Source organism: Puma concolor, chromosome A1 (assembly GCF_028749965.1).
Source record: "Puma concolor isolate L17-30 chromosome A1, mPumCon1.1.hap2, whole genome shotgun sequence".
NCBI lineage: Eukaryota > Metazoa > Chordata > Mammalia > Carnivora > Felidae > Puma > Puma concolor.
Window position 1 is genome coordinate 112046552 of NC_141667.1, and position 24066 is coordinate 112070617.

The window sequence follows — 24066 nt, forward strand, 5'->3', positions numbered from 1 at the left end:
AATATGTCTACTAGCCTAGAAATGTAACTTCATTTTCCTTGGGAAAATCTTTTATTTGATTAAAATAACCAAATTGTAGATTTCATTTTCAATTGGAAATAATCTTTTGCAGACCCAAGATAAATACAAATCCTGTCCTAAATCTGTGTTAGTTTTTAATTTGTTAAACAAGACTGAGACCTTAATAATAATCATTTTCTTAGAATTGAATGAAGAAGGTCACGTAAATACAGGAACAGTATGCTAACCCAGAAGGCATTTATCAGGAAGTTTTGATCCTAAAATGCTATTGAAACCAGTAAGAAAGCAGAGCAATCATACCTGAGCAGAGAAAACAGTGTCCTGAAGTCCATTGAGTAAACTTCTGTTTGATCTTTAGAGAGAGCCTCTGGTGTTTAATCATATTCTTTTTTGCATTATTTTACATAGTCCAACATTATTGGTTATTTTATTTCCCCTCCCATAGCAGATTAGGGACAGTAAATTAGAATAAGTAGGATCTTATAGCAATGGGAATGCTGGTGACAAGCTAAGTGTGATGGCTAACAAGGGAGGGGACAGGAAATCTATTAAAAGCAGATGCAGGTATTTGAAATGCCTGGAAGTTTGGAACTTTTTACTGTAGGCAAAGGTCATATCTTCAGCCCCAGTAGTCACAGAGGGTACTGTTGTGATACCCCTGCTCTCAGTAATATCCTTGAATTATCCAGGAAAGTTCAGTATATAAGATGATTGAAATCTTTCAAAAAATGTTTTACTTTTTTTTTTTTTTCCATAAGTACTTTTTAAAGTGGTTGCATCTAGGGGTTAGCCTTTCTGTTATATAAAATATATACTTCTGTGGAACACTCATTCCAGTGGGTAAGGTTGCATAAATGAATTGTACCCATAAATAGAAAGTGAGGATGAATTAATTTAATCTTACTATTAGTTACTTTTCTTATCCACAATTTTCTTTGAGGGCCACTTATTTTTCTTCCTCTTATGGGCCTATCTGTATATTTTATGGATGTGTATTATTATATATTTTATAATACTTTCCCTGTGTTCAAATATATAATGGAAAAGACTAGTATGATTATTGTGTTCTCTAGGATTCATCAATCCACATGACCTAACCACCCACCTCTGGATACCATCTCCCTCCACTTTTGGGGCTCCTGTCATATTTCTCTTCCCACCCGGGCTGAATCTCTTATTGCAAATTCTGGTTTGTCTCAAAGGCAAGGTATTTGAGACCAGTTGATTCCCACTCTTCCTCTCTTTCTTGTAATTATTGCTTACTGCTTAAAAGAGAAACCCCTTACTGGGTATTACAGCCTTTCTATTGTTTCCTACTGTCAACCACACTTTCATCTCTGTCTTTTATCTTTTAAACTGTGTTCCATCGTGTTCACAAATGCTTTTCTGTCTTCAGTCCCATCACCTTCCAAACATGACTGAATGTGGCTCTTTCCTCCCACCCCTTTCTGTACACTACTTATGAGAAGGTTCATCCATTCATCCACTGAACAATATTTGAGTGTCTGCCACATCTCAGGTACTGTTTTGGTGCTAGAGAGGCAGCCATGCACAAAATGGATAAAGATCCCTGCCTTTGAAGAACTTATATTCTAGGGTGTTATGGAGGGTGTGGGGAATGATACAGAAAGCAAATAAATATAGAATATTGGTGGAATATATAAAAATAATGTTAAGTGCTGTGGAGAAAAATAAAGCAATAAAGATAGGGACATATGTGTTAGTGCGGTGCTGAAGGTGACATTTTAGCAGAGAGCTGAATGAAGTGAAGCCACAGCCATGGCAGATTATCTTCAGGAAGAGAATTCCAGGGACACCTGGGTGGCTCAGGCGGTTGAGCGTCCAACTTTGGTTCAGGTCACCATCTCATGATTTGTGAGTTGGATCCCCACATCGGGCTCCCTGCTTTTAGCACACAGCCTGCTTTGGATCCTCTCTCCCTCTCTCTCTCTGTACCTCCCCTGCTTACGCTCTCTCTCTCTCTCAAAAATAAAAATAAACGTTAAAAAAACATGAGAGAGAGAGAGAGAGAGAGAGAGAGAGAATTCCAGGTGGTGGGGATAACGGTTTCAAATGCTTTGAGGCAAGAGCATTCTTGATGTGTGCAAGGAATGCTAAGGAGCCACACCCAATGTGGCTAAAGCTAAGAGAAGTGGGAAGGAGGAAAAGTTAGAGAGGTAGTCAGGGCCCAGATTATGGAGGGCCTTATAGCCCGTTGTAAGAATTTGGACTTTTACTGGCATGAGGTAGAAAGACATTGCCATGCTTTAGGCAGAGAAGTGATATGAGTTGGGTATTTTTTATTTTGTTTTTTTCTCCAGTGTGAAGAATACATTGACCGAGGACAAAGGTGAAATCAGGAAGATCAGTTAGGAGGCTATTGCAGTAAATCAGATAAGAATGACAGTGGTTTGGGCCACTACTGGAGTGAAAAGTGGTTGGATTCTAGAATATATTTAGAACATAGAATTGTCAGGATCTGCCGACGGGTTTGATGTAGAGGTGAGAGAAATGGAGGCTTTCTATCATGTTGAAAGGTACATGTCTAAGGTGGACTGGCTAGAATTCCCCTGTCTTCTCCTTGCCACGTTTGAATGAAACTGTTACTTTTACACTTCCATGATAAAATAAAACAAAACTCTCCTTTTCTGAATGTCTCCCTCTCAGGCTTTGTGTTCTCTGCCTTTGCTAAGGCTCTTTGTTCATAGTTTTCCTCTTCAGTTCTACAATGCATTGTGGACTTTGGCATCTGATTAGTCTACTTTTCTATCCCCACACCTACTCTTGCTCTGGGAAGCTGCAAAATCCTTTTTGATGCCAGTGTGTGAGTATGTCAAAGTTCCTTGTCTGACCCAACTGTGATAACCTCTTCAACACTGTTACCACCTGCTTTCATCACCATTCTCTGAGCCGTATCACATGAACACGTGGTGAGAAGAAATTACTATCCCGTCTTCCAACCGCATTGTCACTCTCTTCAGCTCTTTTTATTTTTTCAATATGAAATTTACTGTCAAGTTGGTTTCCATACAACACCCAGTGCTCAGCCCAACAGGTGCCCTCCTCAACACCCATCACCCACCCTCCCTTCCCTCTCACCCCCCATCAGCCCTCAATTTATTCTCAGTTTTTAGGAGTCTCTTATGGTTTGCCTCCCTCCCTTTTTTTCCTTCCCCTCCTCCATTGTCTTCTGTTAATTTCCTCTTCAGGTCTTTTACACCGCCCTCTCTTCACACTCAGAAGGACCTTAGTTTTTCCTCAGTTTGTCAGCAATATACTTGTTTCACTTTCATTTGTTTCTGGCAAAGCACCAACTTCAAATTAAATCTCCAGTGGTCCTCCGCACATATACTCAGGTAGCTGAACAGTATTGCAGAAAATTGGGTGAAATGGTGACTCTGCCAATTCATGATTTCCAGTCTCAGCTTCACTCAGACCAACATTATTTAATCCTTCCACTCAGTGACTCTCAACCTTGACTGCATAACAGAATCCTTTGGGAACTTTAAAAAAAGCCAATGCCTTGGCTGCCAAGGCTTATGAAATTGGAAATTTTGGAGTGGAACTCAAACATCAGTATTTCTTTTTCTTTTTTTTTTTTTAATGTGTATTTATTTTTGAGAGACAGAGACAGACAGACCACGAGCAGGGGAGGGGCAGAGAGAGAGAGGGAGACACAGAATCCAAAGTAGACTCGAGGCTCTGAGCTGTCAGCACAGAGTCCAATGTAGAACTGTGAGTTCATGACTGGAGGCGAAGTCAGATTATTAACTGACTGAGCCACCCAGGTGCCCCACCAATTATCAGTATTTCTTAATGTTCAGGTGATTCCATTGTGCAACTACGATTGAGAAGAGCTGCTTGAAATTTGCCCTTGAAGGATTTTCATTTTTCCATTCCTCTCAAAAGGTATTCTGATCTTCCCATACTCTCCAAAACTATTCCACCAAACCCTATTTTCTAAATTCTTGGCCTCACCTCCTACTTTGCTAGAAAAATTGAAGCTTTTGTTGCTGAATCTCTTTTAATTTTTTGGCCCCATTTAGTCAAGTTAACATTTAATTAGGTCCTAGTTTGTGCCAGGCATTATGCTAGACATTGAGTATAGAGTGGTGAACAGGACAAATACAGCCCATACCTTCCTGGAGTTTACAGTTTAGTGCTGCATATAGATAAATTAGGCAGTTACAGTACATGGTAAATGCTATGGTGTGCCAATAAGGTATTATTGGAACTCATAGGTATGGCCCTAATCCAGATGCAGGCCCTGAGAAAGACTTTCTTCTGTCTTATTAAACTCCTCAACATCTTGCCCTCCTTTTTCTTTCCCCTTCTTGGAGAATGAGGTGGCACCCTGCTCCATTAGAGGAAGAGCACCATCTCATATCTGTCTCCATTCTCTCTATTTCTCCTCCAGGCCTTCATTGGTTGTTCTTCCTTGTTTCTCTCTGTTGTTTCTTCCTCTCACTCTAAACATACTTAAGGTTTTACCAAAATGATACAGCTGGATTTTATATCTTCTTGTCTCTTTTTTTTTTTTTTTTTTCAAACAGGCCTCTTGAGAGTGGCCTATCCAGTGTCTTCTGTTACTCACCAGCTTTTGTATTTTGGTTTCTCCCTCATCAGTCAGCTTTATCGTAAAGTCACAGGGGCTTTCAGTTTGACTTAAGTTGGTGGAGACCATTCAGCTCTGTCATACTGGACCTCTCTATGCATATGGCTATTTGTCACCGTTTCTTCTTCAGAATTTTCTTCATATTTCTTTCTGTGATTCTGCATGTACTAATTTCTTGTGATGTCTTCTTCCTTGTAAGATTCCTTCCCTCAGCCTACCACTTATAAAGGATGGTATTCTCCTTTGGTTTGTCTTTACACCACTGTTTTTCTTCATTCATCCATTACTGTGGTTTTAATCACCGTCTAGATGTGAAAGCCTTCAGAATCTGTATATTCCACCTTGAAATTTCTCCCAAATGCCTTTTGGGCATCTCTACCTGAATATTCCATAGGTTTGTCACATTGAAATTTACCAATCCTTTGCCCTTTAAACCTGTTCCTCTTTCTGTGCTCCTAATCTCATCTGGTGTTGCAACCATAGACGTTTGTCACTCAAACCAAACCAGAAACTTTAGTCATGTTACCTTGTCCCTTAATCCTGTGTAATCACTTAACCCTTCCTGTGTTGCCTCATAAATATTTCTTGACTTCATGTCTACGACACTGCACATCACCCAACTGTCTTTACCCTTGTTGAAGCCTTTAAGCATTTCTCATTGGTATGATTGTAATTAAATCCTAGTTGGTGTCCCTACACTTATGCTCACCCCCTTACATTCATCATTTATACAGCTAGGCCACTATACTGGTTTGAAACCCATCAGGGGCTCCCTCTGCCTATAGATGAGGCTAGGACACTGCAGTAAGGGGTTGCTTTTGGGATAAGCTTTAGGGGATCAGGGTGGTAAGACATTGGCAGAACTGCCTGGTTGAATTCCCTTACATAATTAGGCTTCTGCATAATATTTCACTTTTGAAAGTTTTCTTTTGCCTATGCAACATCTTTTCTCACTATTCCTCATCAGCACTTCTTTCTCAGTGCATTTTCCCATTCTGGTACCTCAAAGTGCTCAATTCCTCCCCATATTAAAAGCAACTTAGGTATCATGTCTTTCAGGAGGTCTTCTTATCATTCATGTCTTTATTTATTCACTGATGTTTATCAGACATCTGCATTTTTAGGCAGCCAATAGCATATCATAAGGTGAGAGATGAGAACATGCCTGAGTGCATTAGAGCAGTGCTTTTCATACTGTCTGTGGTGGTGGACAATTGGGTTTTTTGTTTTTTTCACTCTCTCATGAACCAATAAGTGGTCTTGTTGCATGTGATTAAAATGCAATCTGTACCACATGTGACTCACCGCACAAACTCAACAACACCCAAACTGGTCTACATCTTGTTTAACCAGTGTCACATACTTGCATGTCACAGCAATGTCCAATTGCCATAAAAATTTTTAAACGCTTATACTTGATTTCTGAACTTAACTTGATCCAGACAGGTAATACACCATTTGTTCATTAGCACCAGTCCACAGGCTACCTTTGAGTAGCATTGCTCTTGAGGGTTGCTGTAGATGTCATGGTGGAAGAGGGGACAGCTTACAACAGGGGTACAGAAGAGACTAGACACTTTCCCTGAATGGTTGAGCTGTAAGGGAGGAGAGATCCTATTAGAGGAGGGCAAAATCTTAAAAAATGAGATCTGCTTACCAGCTAGATGAACATGGCTTTTTAGCCATGAGGAAAAATTGGGGCATAGAGAGAGGGCAGCTGGAGCAGCCTGGTTCTGGTAAGTCTAGAGTAGTAGGCACATAGTGCAAAGAGGCTGCTATAAGGTAAGAGATGAGACTGGAGTCAGGGATTGATTTGGTTACTTCAGCAAATACTTTCGAAGGATCTTCGTAGCAGATCCTTCCTAGGCCCTGGGATTAGAAGCCAAGGAGAGACTTTTTGCCGTAGTAGGGCTTAAAAAGGTTGCTAAGGATAACCAAGGAGTTAGACTGATACTTGCAACGCATCTCGAAGGATTTTTGAGCTGGCATACAGTATGATCAATTTAATCCTTAGAGGGTTGGCTCATGTGGATGGTGGGAAATGGATGGCTACTGAATCAGGAGAGTTAGTTAGGAGGTAAGTGATCCAGGTAAGCTATAAGTATCAGGAAGGTGCAATCAGGGGTTGAAGGAAGTAGTTGGGGTGAGGAAAAGAGACAGGACTTTTATGGAAAATATTATTAGGGTGGTATATATCACAGATCTTGAGGGGTCAGTGGAGTTTAGGATGGCTTGCAATTTCTGACTTGTTATGAGGTTGTTAGTGTAATTCATTGGGGAAGGGCTTTTTGGATGGTGAAGGGATTACAGAAGTGCTAAGTAAACTGTCTGAGGCCAGTTAGAGGCCTGCTCTCTGTATTCCTGTAGTGTGTTGTGCTAACCTCTATCATTGTGTAGGTCAGTGGGTTTCTGTATTTGTGAGCTCTTTGAGAACCTGTACCCACTTTTCTATCCTAAACACGTGGCACAGGGCCTAACATGTAGAAGAGGCTCAACAAATCATTCTTAAACTGAAAAGAAAGGTAGTGTATTAGTATCCTATTGCTGCCATAACAAATCACACACTTAGTGGATTAAAATAACACAAATTAAAACTCATGTTGTTTATTTATCCTTTTGGTCAGATGTCCCGGTTGGCAAGGTTGATTGCTCTACTTTGTGTTTTATAAGGTGCTGGCCATCTGGACTTTATTCAGAAGGCTCTAGAATGAATCTATTTCCAGACTCATTCAGGTTGCTGGCAGAATGCAGTTCTTTGTGGTTGTAGGACTGAGGTCCCTATGTCCTTGCTGGCTGTCAGCTAGAGGATGCCCTTAGGGGCATCTCTCCAGTCCTCGAACATGGGCCTCTACATCTCAGAGCCAGCAATAGTGCATTGAATTCTCATGTTTCGAATCTCTTTACCTTCCTCTTCTGCCATGTCTCTTGACTTTCTCTTCTTGCAGCCAGAGACAGTTCTCTAGTTGTAAGGGCTCCTGTAATTACATTGGGCCTACCTGGATAATCCAGGATAATCTTCCTACTTTAAGGTCTGTGACCTTAATTCTATCTGTAGAGTCCCTTTTGCAATGTAACACAGTCACACATTCCAAGGATTAAGCCATGAACGTTTCATGGGGTTGGGGGTGAGCATTGTTTTGCTGACCACATAAGTAATTATCCAGCAAATCATGTAGGGATCTTGATCATGGTTCTTAAATACTGTTGCATTCTGACACCTCTTATTTGTACAGGGAAGCACAAGGAGAGTAAGACTTGCTTAATGACAGAAGGAAATAGGAGCAGAGGTAGATCACAGCCTACAGCTTCTATTTTTTTATTCTAACCACTTTATCTATCTATCTATCTATCTATCTATCTATCTATCTATCTATCTATCTATCCATCCATTCATCCTTTCATTCATTCATTTATTCATTCTTTCATTCATAAACATTTGAGTATGTGCTTTATTTCCAGGGTCTATACTAATTTGGGACATGAGGAAGAAAGTGAGCTACCGATGACTTTGGCTTGTATTGATGATGTTACTGTCCCTATTTAGTGAATAATCTCTTTTTAGTATGATGTAGCTTCAGGCTTGTACCAAGGACTCAGCAAATGTGTATACTTATGATCATTACTGCTTAGTTTATTCCCTTCTATGTGTGGCCATAAAATTTAGGAAGCAATAAATATATATTATTAGTATTTTAATTTTTAACTTTATTCAAATAAGTAACCAGTGTTATCAGTTTCTTACCGATTTTTCCAGAAATATTCTATGCATATAATAAAGAAATGTTTATCTTGTACTTGGCATTAATTATATATTCTAGTAACTATTTCATGACAGGTTAAGGTACTTAATTCCTTTTTTATAACTGTATATTATTCCCTGGTATGAAACCAGCTTGTTACAAGTCTCACGTTGGTGGACATTTGGATAGTTTCTACTTCTTTTGCTATTAAAAAATTCTTGTAAAAAATCTTATACATGCACTTTTCACACAGATGCATACATACAGAACTTATGCTTTGCAGCAGTTATTGTCTAATGACAGAGATTGTACCAGTTCCCATTCCCCCCATCAATGTATGCAAGTAACTACTGTTTCTGTACACCTTGGCTAAAAAATATGTCGTCGAACTTTATGGTCTTTACCAATCTTATCAGTAAAAAGTGATGTTTCTGTTTCTCTAGCGTAAATGTGCATTTGTCCCATGACTAAGGTTGGTCATCTTTTTTTGTATGTATTTTAAAGCTATTTCTATTTCATTTTCTATAAACTGTTCATATCTTTTATCCATTTCTCTATTGGATTGTTGGCTTTTTTATTAATTTATTGGCAGTGCATATATTAAGGAAATTAGCTTATAAGATGCATGTATTTCAGGATATGAAATAGGATATAAGGTGTACATATTTTTTCTTTGATTTTTCTTTTGATTTTGTATGCTTAGGCTTTTGACGTGCATAAACAGTTAATTGTAGGTGAGCATGTTTAATTAATCTTAACATCTTTGTCTTCTGTGCTTTGTGTCATCATGGTAAAGGCCTTCTTTATTTCAGTATTACAAAGTAATTAGCTCAGGTTTCTGCAAGTATTTTTTTTAACTTTTTATTTTGAAATAATTATAGATGCACAGGAACCTATAACGTTAGTACAGAGAGATTCTGTGTATTCTCTTTATTCAGATCCCCCAACCAGCAGGTATTTTTATGGTTTTATTTTTTATATTTAAATTGTTAATGATTCTGAAATTTATTTTGGTATAAGATTATATATGATTATAAGATTAGATATGAATTCCACTTTCTTTTCCGCTTGGTTACCTGTTTGCTCTAACATTATTTATTGAATAATCTATATTTTGTCCAGTAATTTAAAATTCATATGTATCAACCATGTGCTAAATTCCTAAGTGTACTGGTTAGGTTTTGAAACATTAAAGTATTCACAACTTGCAGAGAAGCTGAAATGTCATTGTATATTTTCCTATACAGGTAAAAAACCTTCAGGTTTGCATCTTAGTTTACTGTTCCCAGTCTGTAAAGGTAAAGCCTTTACCCAATGTAGTGCCTAAGGTTAACCATGCCATTGCTTAATACTTACAAAACCTTTAATTCTTTATTATTTTTAATTTTTTTAAAAAAAATTATTTCTGAGATAGAGAAACACAGAATCTAAAGCAGGCTCCAGGCCCCAAGCTGTCAGCACTGAGCCCAACGCGGGGCTTGAACCCACGAACTGTGAGATCATGACTTGAGCCAAAGTCAGACGCTCAACCGACTGAGCTACCCAGGCACCCCATTACTTACAAAACCTTTTAGATGGACTATATTGTCCTCATTTAGTAAATAGGAAATAGAGATTCAGAAAGATTAAAAACCGCCCCAGACCTCAGGTCTTAGATAAGGTTGGCAGAGCTCAGACAGGTTCTCACCTTGCGATTGGTATTATTACACAGTATTCCAGGACATGCCTCAGATCTGCTCGAGATACCTCTTCACTCCATTGATCTGAGATAAAAACTACTGTAACTTCTGGGCTAGGACATAACTCTCCTATTCCATCTCTGCTTTAGCAAACCTGAAGGCTTTCCGCATTTTTAGGTCCTGTTTTTCAGTGCAAAGTTTAGGCAAAAACATGATTTTTCCAAGGTTTTTCTGACTTCAGTCTGAAGAATGCTAATGGAAAAATACAATACTCATTTGCCTATATAGTTTTCTGAATTTAAAGAGTAGATTTAGATAATTCTTAAATTCTTTCCCAGCTCTATGATTCTAGATACATGTTCTTTATCTTGCTAGTATTTTTCATAGTTTTATGTTCTCGTATAGTGGGGAGTAAACAAAGCATTTAAAGAATGACAAGTATTTTCTGTGGGTTATTTAGAGGGGAAACATGTTAGAATTCTTTGATCCAATTAGAAATCACGTTCTTTTAGGAGAAGTCATATAGGCTGGTTATTGTATTATATAAAAGTTCTCTTAATTTTAGTTCATTACATTAGCTTGCCGGCATATATTTATTTTTTAAAAATATTTTAATGTTTATTTATTTTTGAGAGTGGGGGGAGGGGCCGAGAGAGAAGGGGACAGAGGATCTGAAGTGGGGTGTGCTCAGTCAGCAGCAAGCCTTATGCACAGCTTGAACTCAAACTGTGAGATCAAGACCTGATTCAACGGAGATGAAGTCGGGCACTTAACCAACTGAGCCATCCAGGTGTCTGCCTCAGTAGGATATATTTAAAGGCCACCACTTAAATTCTGTATGTGCTTTGGGTCTAAGGCTACCACTTCACACAGGTCCTCTCATTTCCTTTTAGCTGCAGTGTTGTCTGTGTGGTGCTCTTCACGAGATCGGAGTTTTAGGAGAAGTAAAGCTTCCGGCTCTGAACTTTCCACTTACTGTTAAGAAATATTGCTATGGCAAAGTAAATTCTTCCAGATAATTTTGCCCATTTCTCTTTGAAGCTGTGTCTGGGGTCTCCATGAACAGCCCTCAAACTGGCCACCTTGGAGATCTAGATTCATAAGTCATTTGGTGTGTTTGGAGGGGAGAAATACATTCTTAGGGCCTAAGTGAGTTAATGGAAGGCCAGCCACACTCAGGAAACTGATTCATAAACTAGAATCCCCCCAGTCATTCATTTATAATTGGTTATATCTGTAGACAAAGCAAAGACTGAGCAAAGTTGCACGCAGGTAATTCTGCTTAGCAGATCCAGGTCTAGGTGAGAAAATTGGTTAAAATGAAAGCAAAAAGAACTTGACTAATCCTGTTCTCCTCTCTAGAGGTCGATCATTCTGTCTTTTAAAACCTTCATTTACAACACCTCTCTGTGCAGTGCTAGAAAATTCTGGTGACTAACTTTGTTTTTGAGATTTTATTTAAAAAAAAAATTTTTTTTAACGTTTATTTATTTTTGAGACAGAGAGAGACAGAGCATGAACGGGGAAGGGGCAGAGAGAGAGGGAGACACAGAATATGAAACAGGCTCCAGGCTCTGAGAAGTCAGCACAGAGCCCGACGTGGGGCTCGAACTCACGAACTGTGAGATCATGACCTGAGCCGAAGTCGGACTCTTAACCGACTGCGCCACCTAGGCGCCCCTGTTTTTGAGATTTTAAAGGGACTTCTTCCTCAGTTTGCATTCAGTTTCATATCACCTTCTGTAATTTTAAATTTTTTTTTTTTTTCAACGTTTATTTATTTTTGGGACAGAGAGAGACAGAGCATGAACGGGGGAGGGGCAGAGAGAGAGGGAGACACAGAATCGGAAACAGGCTCCAGGCTCTGAGCCATCAGCCCAGAGCCCGACGCGGGGCTCGAACCCACGGACCGCGAGATCGTGACCTGGCTGAAGTCGGAGGCTCAACCGACTGCGCCACCCAGGTGCCCCTCACCTTCTGTAATTTTAACAGAACTATCACAGTCTACTAAAGTTTACTCACCACATAAAATTTAAATGGTTTCTTTTATATGAAGGGTAGCATCTAATTGTTAACAATAGGCAGGCTGGCTTTGTTTCCTCATCTATCGGTGGACAGACCTCTTCATGCAAAGACTTTCAGCTCTGTGTTAACCTATCTGTGAGGGTGGGTGGTTGACACTTCTAGATTTTGTTACTGAATTTGGAGATTTGTCCCAGTGGGGGACTTAAACTTTTTTTCCTTGAGTCTACCTTTATCCTTTTTGACACTTTTCCATATGGTGGACTGGGGAGATTAGCAGTAAGGAGAACTACAAGCCATCTCAGGTGTAAAAGTCTCAGCTTGATTAGATTGTGTTAACTTTCTCTTATTAGAAATCCCCAAGTTACATTTCTGCAGGATATATCAGCCTTGCTCCTACTTACCCTTTCAGTGATCAGCTCAGACATGACTTCCTCCAGGAAGACTTTCTTCATCTCTATCCATGATTCAAGCTCTAGACTGGAGTAAGTGCCCTCTCCTAAAAGCACTCTAGGCTCATTGCTCTTGTAAAGCATATGTTATATAACTGTGTACTTGTATATGAACTCCAAGAGGGCAAGAACTCTGTCTAGTCTACACTTTAAAAATAGCTTCATTGAGATATAATTCATGTACCACACAATCCACGCATTCAAAGTATACAATTTAGTTGTTGTCTGGTCCACTCTTGAATCTCCAGCATAGGACCAACTTTGGGGTAAACAAATGTTGGTTGATTGGCTAAGTCTTTTTTGCCATCTTGCCTCTCTTACCACCCTCCACACTAGAAGGCTACATGCTCTAGTAGATGAACACAGGCTAGAGTCCTGTTGAATTTTGAACAGCTGCCCTGCAGCATAATAACTGTGTGCTAAGGAACAAGTTATTTAACTTCTCTGGGCTTCAGTTTACTTCTCTGTGACATAGAAGATAATGATATGTCTTTCATAGTGTTGCTATGAGGATTAACTAGATCATATGAATGAAACACCTAGAGTAATACTTGACACAGAGCCCTGGATGGGTGGGCACTCTTGTTATTCTCTTGGGTAACTTGGGTAGGAACTGGCTGTCCCTTGCCTCAGGAAATAGAGGCAGCATCTGATTTCAGATCTGCCTGGTTGTGCTGCCTGTGTTAAGTTAGATCAGCTCCTTTTGTTTCTTCAAGAAACCTCCCTCCACACAAGATCTGTTAATACCTCTTCACTTTTTGAGCAATAATCCAAGACTTCTGAGGTTTGATAAGAAAGCTGATTGTCATCTGTGGTTCTGTTTCTTACTCATGAATTCCTACTTTTTTTTTTAAGTTTATTTCTTTATTTTGAGAGAGCACAAGTGAGCAGGAGAGGGGCAGAGAGAGAGAAGGGGGTGGGGGAAAGAGAATCCCAAGCAGGCTCCATGCTGTGTTGTCAGTGCAGAACCCATTGTGCGTTTTGATTCCATGAACTATGGAAACATGACCTGAAGCAAAATCAAGAGTTGGACACTTAACCTACTGAGCCACCCAGGTGCCGCCTCATGAATTCCTACTTAAGCTTTAACCACCTGTTTCACATATTTGCTTGCATCTATTAACTCATTATTAAAATGGTATTCTTTCCAGGAGTCCCACCTTAAAACTTAAATCAAGATAGCTTTTGGGGGTGCCTGGGTGGCCCAGTAGGTTGAGTGTCCAACTCTTGATTTCGGCTCAGGTCATCATCCCATGGTCATGGGATTGAGCTTCACGTCAGGCTGCTTAAGATTCTCTCTCTCACTCACTCACTCTCACCCCCCTCTTCTGCCCGTCTCCCCTAAGTGCACTCTCTGTCTAAAATAAAAATTAAAAAAAAAAAAAGATTTTTAATTGCAAAATCTGTGTCTCCCTCAATCTCTGCTCCAGGTTGGGCCGGGTTGATTTGGGCAAGGGAGAAAAGTCTTTCTGACCTTTGTCCGAGAGAAGGTCTGCTTTGCTTAGTGCAGCCTGTTGCTGCCTTGCTTTTGAACCTCTTGGCTAATTTATGAAAGCAGAGGAACTGCTTTCATCTGAGGCACACAGTGGCAAAGTTCCCATGGCAGGAAGCGTTCATACAAATCTCATCCATAGTGATTACAAGAGAAATGGTATTTTGTTTTACTTGTTGGTGCTTTCTTGTGATACCGTGATTGAGTCAGTGTTTTTATTTGAGAGCTAATGCTCTAAGACAAATGTGACACACTCGCTCTTAGGGATCCTTATTATTCAGCTGCAATCTGCCTGTCCAGTTGAGCTGCTGCTTCCCCTTCTTATAAATCCTCATGTGCTACAACTGGGTCTGTGAACAAGCACCGCTTGAAGTTTGCAAGTCCCCAGTTTATGTAAGTAGAAAAAGTGTGATAGGAAGAAAACCAAACAGTTGGTGACTTTGGGTGTGGGGAGGGGTGGGGAGGGACAGGTGGGAGATGAAAGAAAAAAATGGGGAAAAAAAAGAGGTTTTTAATATCAAAGAGTAGAAGAGAGTGGTGGGAAGTAAAGTTGAAAGGGGAGAATGGAGTCAGATAATGGAGCTAAGAACTTGGGCCTAAAGTGATTTATAATAGGGCATCCTGGGGGAGAAGAAGGTAAAAGTGATATGTTAGGGTGATTTTTTTTCTGGTAATAATATTAGCCATAAGCAGGAATTTAAAGGAAATAAGAGTATAGGCAGGAGTTTTCCAGGCTTAGTTGCAGTAATATAGGTGTGCAGTGGGGTTCTAGTTGTTAGTAGTGAGAATGATGGAGAAGTTTTCATCTAAGAAAACTCAGAGAATTTGTAACAGCTCACAGGTTAGAGGCAAAAAAGCAGAGTCAAAGATGATTGTAATGTTTTGGATCAGAAGAAAAGTCAAGCCACTAACATCGGTGTTGGGTAAAGAAGCCAGTTGGTGGAAGGAGTTGGGCAAGTTAAGTTCCTTTTGAGATTAGTTAGGTTTTGTGTGGCAGTGGAATGTCCAAGTTACAGTGTTTATTGGCAGTTGGGAATGGTCGAGTCTGGCATAGGTACAAGATTGGGGTTCAGAGTATAGATCTGGGAGTTGTTACTATAATAGTAGGAGCAAGTAGATGCAAAGACAAAAAAAATTACTGGTACATATTGAGGGAGAAACCCCCAGTGCGGGAGTATGAAGAAGAAACCCAGCAGAATAAAACGATTAAGAGCTTACAGATGGAAAGAGATGAGGCCAGTTAGAAGAATGCTATGTTCTGAAAGCCAAAGTCAGGGCTTCACCAACAAGTCTTTTTTAAAGGGCTTCTCTATTCCTGTATTTTTTGATTCATCTCTATATTGGCTTGATTTTGTCATCATAAAGTTTTTTCAAGAAAGCTGATGGATGTTATATACCCTGTGCTCTTCCATTCTTGAGGAGGTATTTCTGCTGCCTTTGTACTTGAGCAAGATCTTAGTTAGGTATAATATTCCTGGGTTATACTTTGTTTCTTTAAAAATGTTGTGTTAATTCACTTACCATTGAATTTTGCTTTAGAAAAGTGTGATTCAGCCCAAGTTTCTTCTCTCTTATATGTAATTTACTTTTGGAGGGATTTTAAAATCTTTTAAATTTATATTCAGTAAATTAACTCTTTTTACATTCAGTAAATTCACTGTGTTTTGCTTGATAGTTCTACAAGTTTTGACTCATAGAATCATGTAACCACCATCAGAGTTAAGATACAGGTATTTCCATCACCCTAAAACATTTCTTTGTACGGTGCTTTGTAATCAACCCTTCTTCCGAACTCCATACCCTGGTAACCACTGATATGGTCTGTATTTGTAGCTTTGTTTTATTCAGAATGTTGTAAGTGGAATCATATAGTATATAGTTTTTTGAGTCTGGCATACTTCACTTTGCATAAACATATTTGAGATTCGTCTATGTTGTAAATATCACTAGTCCCTTTGCTTTTTTTGCTGAATAGCATTTCATTGAAAGGATATACCACAGTTTGTTTATCCATGTATTAATTGAGGAACTTGGGTTGTTTACAGTTTGGGGTGATTATGAATAAAGTCACTATAGATATTTGTATATAGGTTTTCGTGTGAATATTTTCTAGATATATTTAATTTACCTTCTGTAAAGATTCTTCCACATAAGATCATATTCTGATGTACTAGGTGTTTGCACTTCAGCATATGAATTTTGAGGGGATACAATTCAATGCATAACACTTGAGTATTTTCTCAAACCACAAATTTTGTCTGCTACATGCCAGACATTAGTCTAGGCACTGGGAATACAAAGATAATGAAGCTCAGTTTCTTCCTTTATGATTAATGGAAAGATAAGAATTAATAACAGGCATCTGCAATACTATGCAATAAGTACTGTCAAAGATGAGACAGATTATTATGAGAACATCTCCGTGAGACCTAACCCTGACTGATTAAATCAGGGATTACATCAGAGGAAATGATGTTTATGCTGGATCCTTCCCAATAGGATACACTAGTTGCCTAATTGTTCTTCCTACTTCCAAACCACACCCTCAGTTACCCAGCCCTGGACTCTACCACCCAGTTAATCTTTCCAAGCACCACTTTGTTTAGGACATTCCCTGGTTGAGAAACCTCTAATGATTCTCTATTGTCAACAGAACTAACTACTCAAGAATTCTTTATCCTGACTTTTGGTGCCTTCACAATCAATACCACCATTGGAATCTACCTTTCCTGTTTTGGTATTTATTTTGTTAACTTCCTTAATTCTATGCATTAACAAAAAAGACTAACAAATGTTTTTGAAACACACGAGGAGCTTTTCTATAATTTCATACAAAGGCAGGATTTGTTTTGTTTTCTACTATATCACTGGCACCTAAAATGGTGAATATTGGTTGATATATATGCACCCAACATATGAGCACCAAAATATATACAGCAAATATTAACGGACCAAAAGGGAGAAAATGACAGCAATACAATAATAGTGGGGATTTTAACATCCCACTTCATCAATGGATACATTAGACAGAAAATTATTAAGGAAATATCAGCTTTAAATGACACATTAGACCAGGTGGACTTAATAGATATATGCAGAGCATTCCATCCAAAAGCAGCAGAATTTACATTCTTCTCGTGTATATATTGAATATTTCCAGGATATATCATATGGTAGGCCACAAAATAAGTCTCAGTAAATTCTAGAAGATTGAAATCATATCAAGCATCTTTTCTGACCACAATGGTATGAAACTTGAAGTCAGTTATTAGAAGAAAACAGGAAAACTACAAATACACAGAGATTAAACAACATGTTACTGAACAATTACTAAGTGATAGAAGAAATCAAAGAAATTAAAAAAGAAAAACCACCTAGAATGAAAACAAAAACACAACCTACCGAAATCTATGGGACACAGCCAAAGCACTTCTATGACGGAAGTCTATAGTGATACAGGCATACCTCAGGAAACAAGAAAATCTCAAACAACTTAACTTTATACTGAAAGGAAATAGAAAAAGAACAGATGAACTCCAGAGTTAGTAGAAGGAAGAAAATGATAAAGATCAGAGTGGAAATAAATGAAACAAGAGACTAAAAAGGCAAAAAAGGTCAATGGAACTAAGAGTTGGTTCTTTGAAAAGATAAACAAAATTGGCAAACTTTTAATTAGATTCACCAAGAAGAGATTGTGCAAATTGGTCAGAAATGAAAAAGAAGTCACAACTCATACCATAGAAATACAAAGGACCGTAAGAGACTATTATGAATGATATATACCAGCAAATTGGACAGCCTAGAAGAGATAAGTTCCTAGACATTTACAAGCTTCCAAGACTGAATCAGGGAGAAATAGAAAATCTTAATAGACTAATTGCTAGTAAGGATATTGAATCAATAACCAGAAACCTTGAAATAGACAAAAGTCCAGGACCAGCACCTTCACTGGTGAATTCTACCAAACATTCAAAGAAGACTTAGTACCTATCCTTCTCTAACTCTTCCAGAAAATTGAAAAGGAGGGAAAGTTTCCAACCTTATTTCACAAAGCCAGCATTACCCTGATACCCAAGCCAGACATGGATATTATAGGTTAATATCCCTTATAAACCTAGATGCAAAAATTGTCGGTAAAATATTAGCAAACTAAATTCAACAATACATTAAAATAATCATACACTATGATCAAGTGGAATTTATTACAAGGATGAAAAGATGGTTCAACATCCACAAGTCAATCAATGCAATACACCATATTAACAAAATGAAAAGTAAAAATTATATGATCATTTCCATAGATAGATAAAAAGCATTTGACAAAATTCAACATCCATTTATGATAAAAACTCTTTTAAAAAAATTTTTTTAACTTTTTTTTAAATTTATTTTTGGGACAGAGAGAGACAAGGCATGAATGGGGGAGGGGCAGAGAGAGAGGGAGACACAGAATCGGAAGCAGGCTCCAGGCTCTGAGCCATCAGCCCAGAGCCCGACGCGGGGCTCGAACTCACGGACCGCGAGATCGTGACCTGAGCTGAAGTCAGACGCTTAACCGACTGAGCCACCCAGGCACCCCTATGATAAAAACTCTTAATGAAGTGAGTATAGAGAGAACATACCTTAACATCTAAAAGCTATATATTAAAAACCCATAGCTAATATCATACTTAACAGTGAGTAGCTGAAGGCTTTTCCTTTAAGTAACAAGACGAGGATGCTTACTATACCCACTTTATTCAACATAGTATTGAAAGTCCTAGCCACATCAACTAGTCAAGAAAAATAAATAAAAAGTATCCAAATTGGAAAGGAAGAAGTAAAATTGCCACTCTTTGCAGATGACATGATACTTATGTATAGAAAACCCCAAAGACTCAACCAAAAATCTGTTATAACTAATAAATAAAATTCAGTAAAATTGCAGGAGACAAAATTAACGTGCAAAAATCTGTTGCATTTCTATACACCGATAACAAAGTATCAGAGAGAAATCAAGAAAATGATACAATTATAATCGCATAAAAAAAAAATGTCAGAATAAATTTGACCAAGGAGGTGAAAGACCTGTAAACTAAAAAGTGTAAGACATTGATGAAAGAATTGAAGCAGATACAATTAAATGGAAAGATAGCATATGTTCATGGATTGGAAGAATTTACATTTCCAAACTGTCTTATGACCCAAAGCAATCTAGGGATTCAGTGCAATCACTATCAAAATTCCAATGACATTTTTCACAAAACTAGAGCAAATAATTATATTTATATGGAACCACAAAAGACCCTGAATAGCCAAAACAATGCAGAAAGAACAAAGCCAGAGGTACCACACTGCCTGATTACAAACTATTCTACAAAGCTATAGTATTCAAAACTGTATGGTATTGGCATAAAAACAGACACAAGGATCAACAAGACAGAATAGAGAGCCCAGAAATAAATCCACATATACATGGTCAAAGGAGCCAAGGATATATGGTGGGGAAAGGACTGTGTCTTCAATTAATGGTGTTGGGAAAACTGGAAAGCTGCATGCAAAAGAATGAAACTGGACCACTGTATTACACCATATACAAAAATCAATTCAAAATGGTTTCAAGTCTTGAATGTAAGACTTAAGACCAAAATCCTCCTAGAAGAAAACATATAGGCAAAAGCTCCTTGACATTAGTCTTAACAATGTTTGCTTTGGATCTGACTCCAAAGACAAGGGAAACAAAAGCAAAAGTAAACAAATAGGACTACATCAAACCAAAGAGCTTCTGCAGAGTAAAGGAAACTATCAACAAAATGAAAAGGCAACCCACTGAATGGGAGAAGATGTTTGCAAATGATATATCTGATTAGAGATTAATATACAAAATGTGTAAAGAACTCATAGAACTCAGTGAAAAAAAAAAAGGAACAGTCCAATTAAAAAATGGGCAGAGGATCTGAATAAACATTTTTCCAAAGAAGACACACAGATGACCAACAGATACAAGAAAAGATACTCAACATTACTGATCATCAAGAAAATGCGATATAAAACCACAGTGAGATATCACCTTACATCTATCAGAACGGTTATCATCAAAAAGACAAGAAATAACAAGTTTTGGCCTGGATGTGAAGAAAAGGAAACCCTTGAGTAAATTGGTTCAGCCACTGTTGAAAACAGTGTAGAGGTTCCTCAAAAAATTAAAAATAGAACTACAAAATGATCCAACAATTCTACTGGGTATTGATCTGAAGAAAACAAAAACACTAATTCAAAAAGATACATGTTGATTGCTGCATTATTTGTCACTCTGTTGGACATCAAAGACTAATATAATATCATATGTCAGTGATACCACAATAAGTAAAAATCATATTCAGTAAAAACAGCTGAGATACGGAAAAAGAAGATGGGTGTGTGTGTGTGTGTGTGTGTGTGTGTGTGTGTGTAGCTTGAGAGTATTTTTCTAAGTGAAGTAAGTCAGGCACAGAAAAACAAATACTGCATGATATCACTTATATGTGGAATCTAAAATACAAAACAAAACGCAGACTTAAAGGTACAGAAAAAGGATTGTTCACTGCCAGAGGGGAGGGGGATTGGGCGTGTGAAATGGGTGAAGGCTATTAAGAGGTACAAACTTTGTTTATAAAATAAGTCATAGGGATGTAATGTAGAGCATGGGGAATAGAGTCAATAGCATTGTATTAACTTTGTAAGGTGACTGATAGTAACTAGATTTATTGTGGAAACTATTACACAACATATACAAGTGTCAAGTCACTGTGTTGTACACCTGCAATGAATATAATATTGTATGTCAATTATACTTTAATAAATAAAAATCATCTCCAGCAAAAGTAATAAAAGCAATAATACTGATTAAGTAAATAAATGAATGAATTTTCCCTTGGAGGGCTCTCTGCTTGCAATGCATGTCTGTCTTCTCTCCCAGGTGCACACGTTTTTGCTTATTGAAATCTTATTCTTAAAGCCCAGCTCGTGTATCCTCCCCTCCATTATACCTTTCTTCCTGGTCACATGTGCCAGAAGTGAAACTTCATTCCTAAAAGCTGTAGTACTCTCTGTGAACTATTTGTGTGACCCTGTGTTCTGCTTTGCATTTTGGATATCTGTGTAGGCATTTATTTTTCCTGTCAAATCGAAAGTCGTTTGAATTGAGGGACCATATTTTAAAAATAATATTGTATCCTGCTCAGCACTTCCTTGCAGAGCAACAAATGCTCAAAAAATACCTTGTGTTTGAAGAGAAAATGAATGGGAGGAGTATTACATTCATTGGAAGAAAAGTGGAGAAGGCATAAGTGAGGGGATCTTTGGTTTGGCCCCCTTGCCTTGCCATTTATTTATTTATTTATTTAGAGCATTAAAAAAAATTTTTTTAATGTTTATTTGAGAGAGAGAGACAGACAGACAGAATGTGAGCAGGGGAGGGGCAGAGAGAGAGGGAGACACAGAATCTGAAGCAGGCTTCAGGCCCTCAGCTGTCAGCACAGAGCCCAATGTGGGGCTTGAACCCATGAACTGTGAGATTATGACCTGAGCTGAAGTTGGATGCTTAACCAACTGAGCCATCCAGGCACCCTGAGCTTACAGCATTTTAAAATTCATCCAGCAGATATTTATTGAGCACCTATTTTACTCAGGGCATTGTTCTAGGATTTAGGTTACAAGTAGGAATTGAGCTGTCCTGGAGGTATACCTCACTTCTTCTGACAGAGAAGCAAGTCCTATTTGTCCTGGTGGTCACTTTCATCTGTACAATTTTTCAGATGCTTTTCTCAGACTTACCACATTTCCTGGAATCTTTCTATGAGTTGAGGAAGTCCAAGGGCAGGGTTCCTGTCTTCCTCGTCCTGCTCCCTACTGCATTGGACTGTGTTTTATACCTGCTAATGATTTAAGCAGGCCCTTATTTACTCTAAATGTTCTCTGAGTCTTCTCTAAACTTGCTTCATGTTTCCAGTGTTAAATGCTGAAGTGGGACCAAAGTCTTGGCAAGGATACTGATTGCTCTGCTAAGAGTAGCAGTAAGCATAATAAATAGCATGTTTAGCATTGCGCTGTGTTTACATGACTTGTTTCCTAGTAGAGCCTCTTGCTGGTTTCTAGGAGTCCTTCATTTCTAACAAGTTGTTGTATTAACATGTTGAAGTTGTTGAATGAACATCTCAACAAGTTTGTCTGCTTCTCTGCTCAAACTTATGAGTACTGATAATGTTGCAGAGCTCAAGCCAAACAGAAATGTAATCTTAATTAGTCTGGTGGGTCATGCATATATAGTGTTATATTTTCCAGAGCCCTCTGATATTAAGGAAAAGTGAAGAAGTGAAAGTCAATGAAAGAGTGGAATAGTAAGGAATGGAGTAGATGGCACAGATACTTGTTTTGAGGTCCTGCTTGACATGGAAATGACAATTCTTAAATCTGATTGAAGGACAGTCCTGAGTCTATCCTATAGAGAGAATGTTAATATGCACTCCCATGTCATGGGTACTGGAGGGGAGAAGTGCTCATTTTATTTAAATTTGTGTATACCAGCCAGAAAAATGTCAGTTTGTGGAAGTGGTGTAGCATTTCCAAGTGTGAGTTCAACCCTATGTTGTCTTGTGTTCATGAATTTATAATGTACCACCTATATCATCAAAGAGACTGTGGCACAAGATAATTCTAAATAGATATATTGAAAGTCTAGAAAGTCTCAGATGCTGCAAAACATGCTTAACTTACTAACCATGTCTTAATTAAACACACACACAAAAGTCAAGATTAGTTTATTCTGAGCACATATCACCAGGACACGCAGCACTTGGGTGGATGGTCTCACTGTCAAGAGCTTCAGTTCATATTGGAAATGTCACTACAGAGGAATCGCTTTCAGCCACAGTTTCAGCAGACATCGTTTCTCAAAGCTAACCCCCTTTCTTCTTTGAGGAGAAACCACTCTTCTCTCATTTCAGGCTCCTCCTTCATCTCCGAAGCCATGTGCTTCCCCATGTCCCTGTGGGGTTGCGGTACCAGGTACCCTAAAGAAACCCCTGCAGTCCCAATCCTTTCTCAATGCATGGCTTAGATGTTGGCAGGTGGTGCAGTCCTGGGAAGGGACATTTAAAGAACTTCTGGGGAGCCCTGGGAAGGGTTTTGGAGCTCCTGAAAAAGAGACACATTGGAAGAGACCCTTTGGTCTCGATGAAGGTGTATGAGAACATAATTGGAATGACTGCCACCATCTTTTTCCACAAAAATGACAAAACAGAAATTAATCAACCCAGAAGACATTTCCCTACCTTTAGACCTCTTTTTCTGTAACTTACCCTCTTACTGTTTAAGCCACTTTGAGTTGAGCATTCTCTTGCAGACAGAAACTTTTTTCCTGATACTATAACATTTCTACTTGCAAAACAGAAAGCTAGGTGGTTAGTTCCTGTATTTGATATTTTTGGTCACTTTTGTTTGCCTAAAAGACAAGGCTTATATTCTAATTTTCTGTAATTTACTAAAACCTAAGATGTGGCAATGATTTTCTCTTTGGCACATGTTTGGGAGCTTCAAGCTTATTTTGCTCTCAGAATATGAGGCTACTTTCTTTATATCTTGGGTGTATGTGCTGATTAAGAGATCTCCCACATTTCACATCTCTTATGGATGTTTTGCATCACTAGAGAAAACATTCCAGTATTGATTGCGTCTCCTGTTGCTGCCCTTCTTGACCCAGATATCTTATCATATCCTGGTCACGTTCATGAACTGAATCCTCTGTCACAAATTTTATGCTCTTGCCTTATGTTGTGGACGTTGTCGTGTCTGCCATTGGTTTATGCAGCATTAAGAAAGGTTCCCAAACCTGGCCCATCACCATAATCTCCCCATATATACTAACTGAATCCAGATCTCTCTCCAGGTAATTCTCATTATCAACCAGGTCTGGCAACCACCGATATAAGGGATATAGAAAGGGAAAAAATTGTAATGACTTCATTCTATACCTAAAGTAAATGTTTCCAAACCTCAACTGACAAAGACAGCTATGTAAGAAGAAAAT

General features: G+C 38.5%; 1 protein-coding gene across 2 annotated transcripts in view; it reads left to right on the forward strand.

Moving 5' to 3' along the window:
• Positions 1–24066, forward strand: part of ELOVL7 (ELOVL fatty acid elongase 7) — a 75069-nt gene that overhangs the window by 13296 nt on the left and 37707 nt on the right. The window contains exon 1 of one of the 2 annotated variants that reach the window (XM_086700290.1): positions 14267–14414. The exons of the other annotated variant lie outside the window; for it this stretch is intronic. The gene's annotated coding sequence lies outside the window, so the exon portion shown is untranslated. Of the gene's footprint in view, positions 1–14266; positions 14415–24066 lie in introns of those variants that run through there. 2 annotated transcript variants of the gene reach the window in all.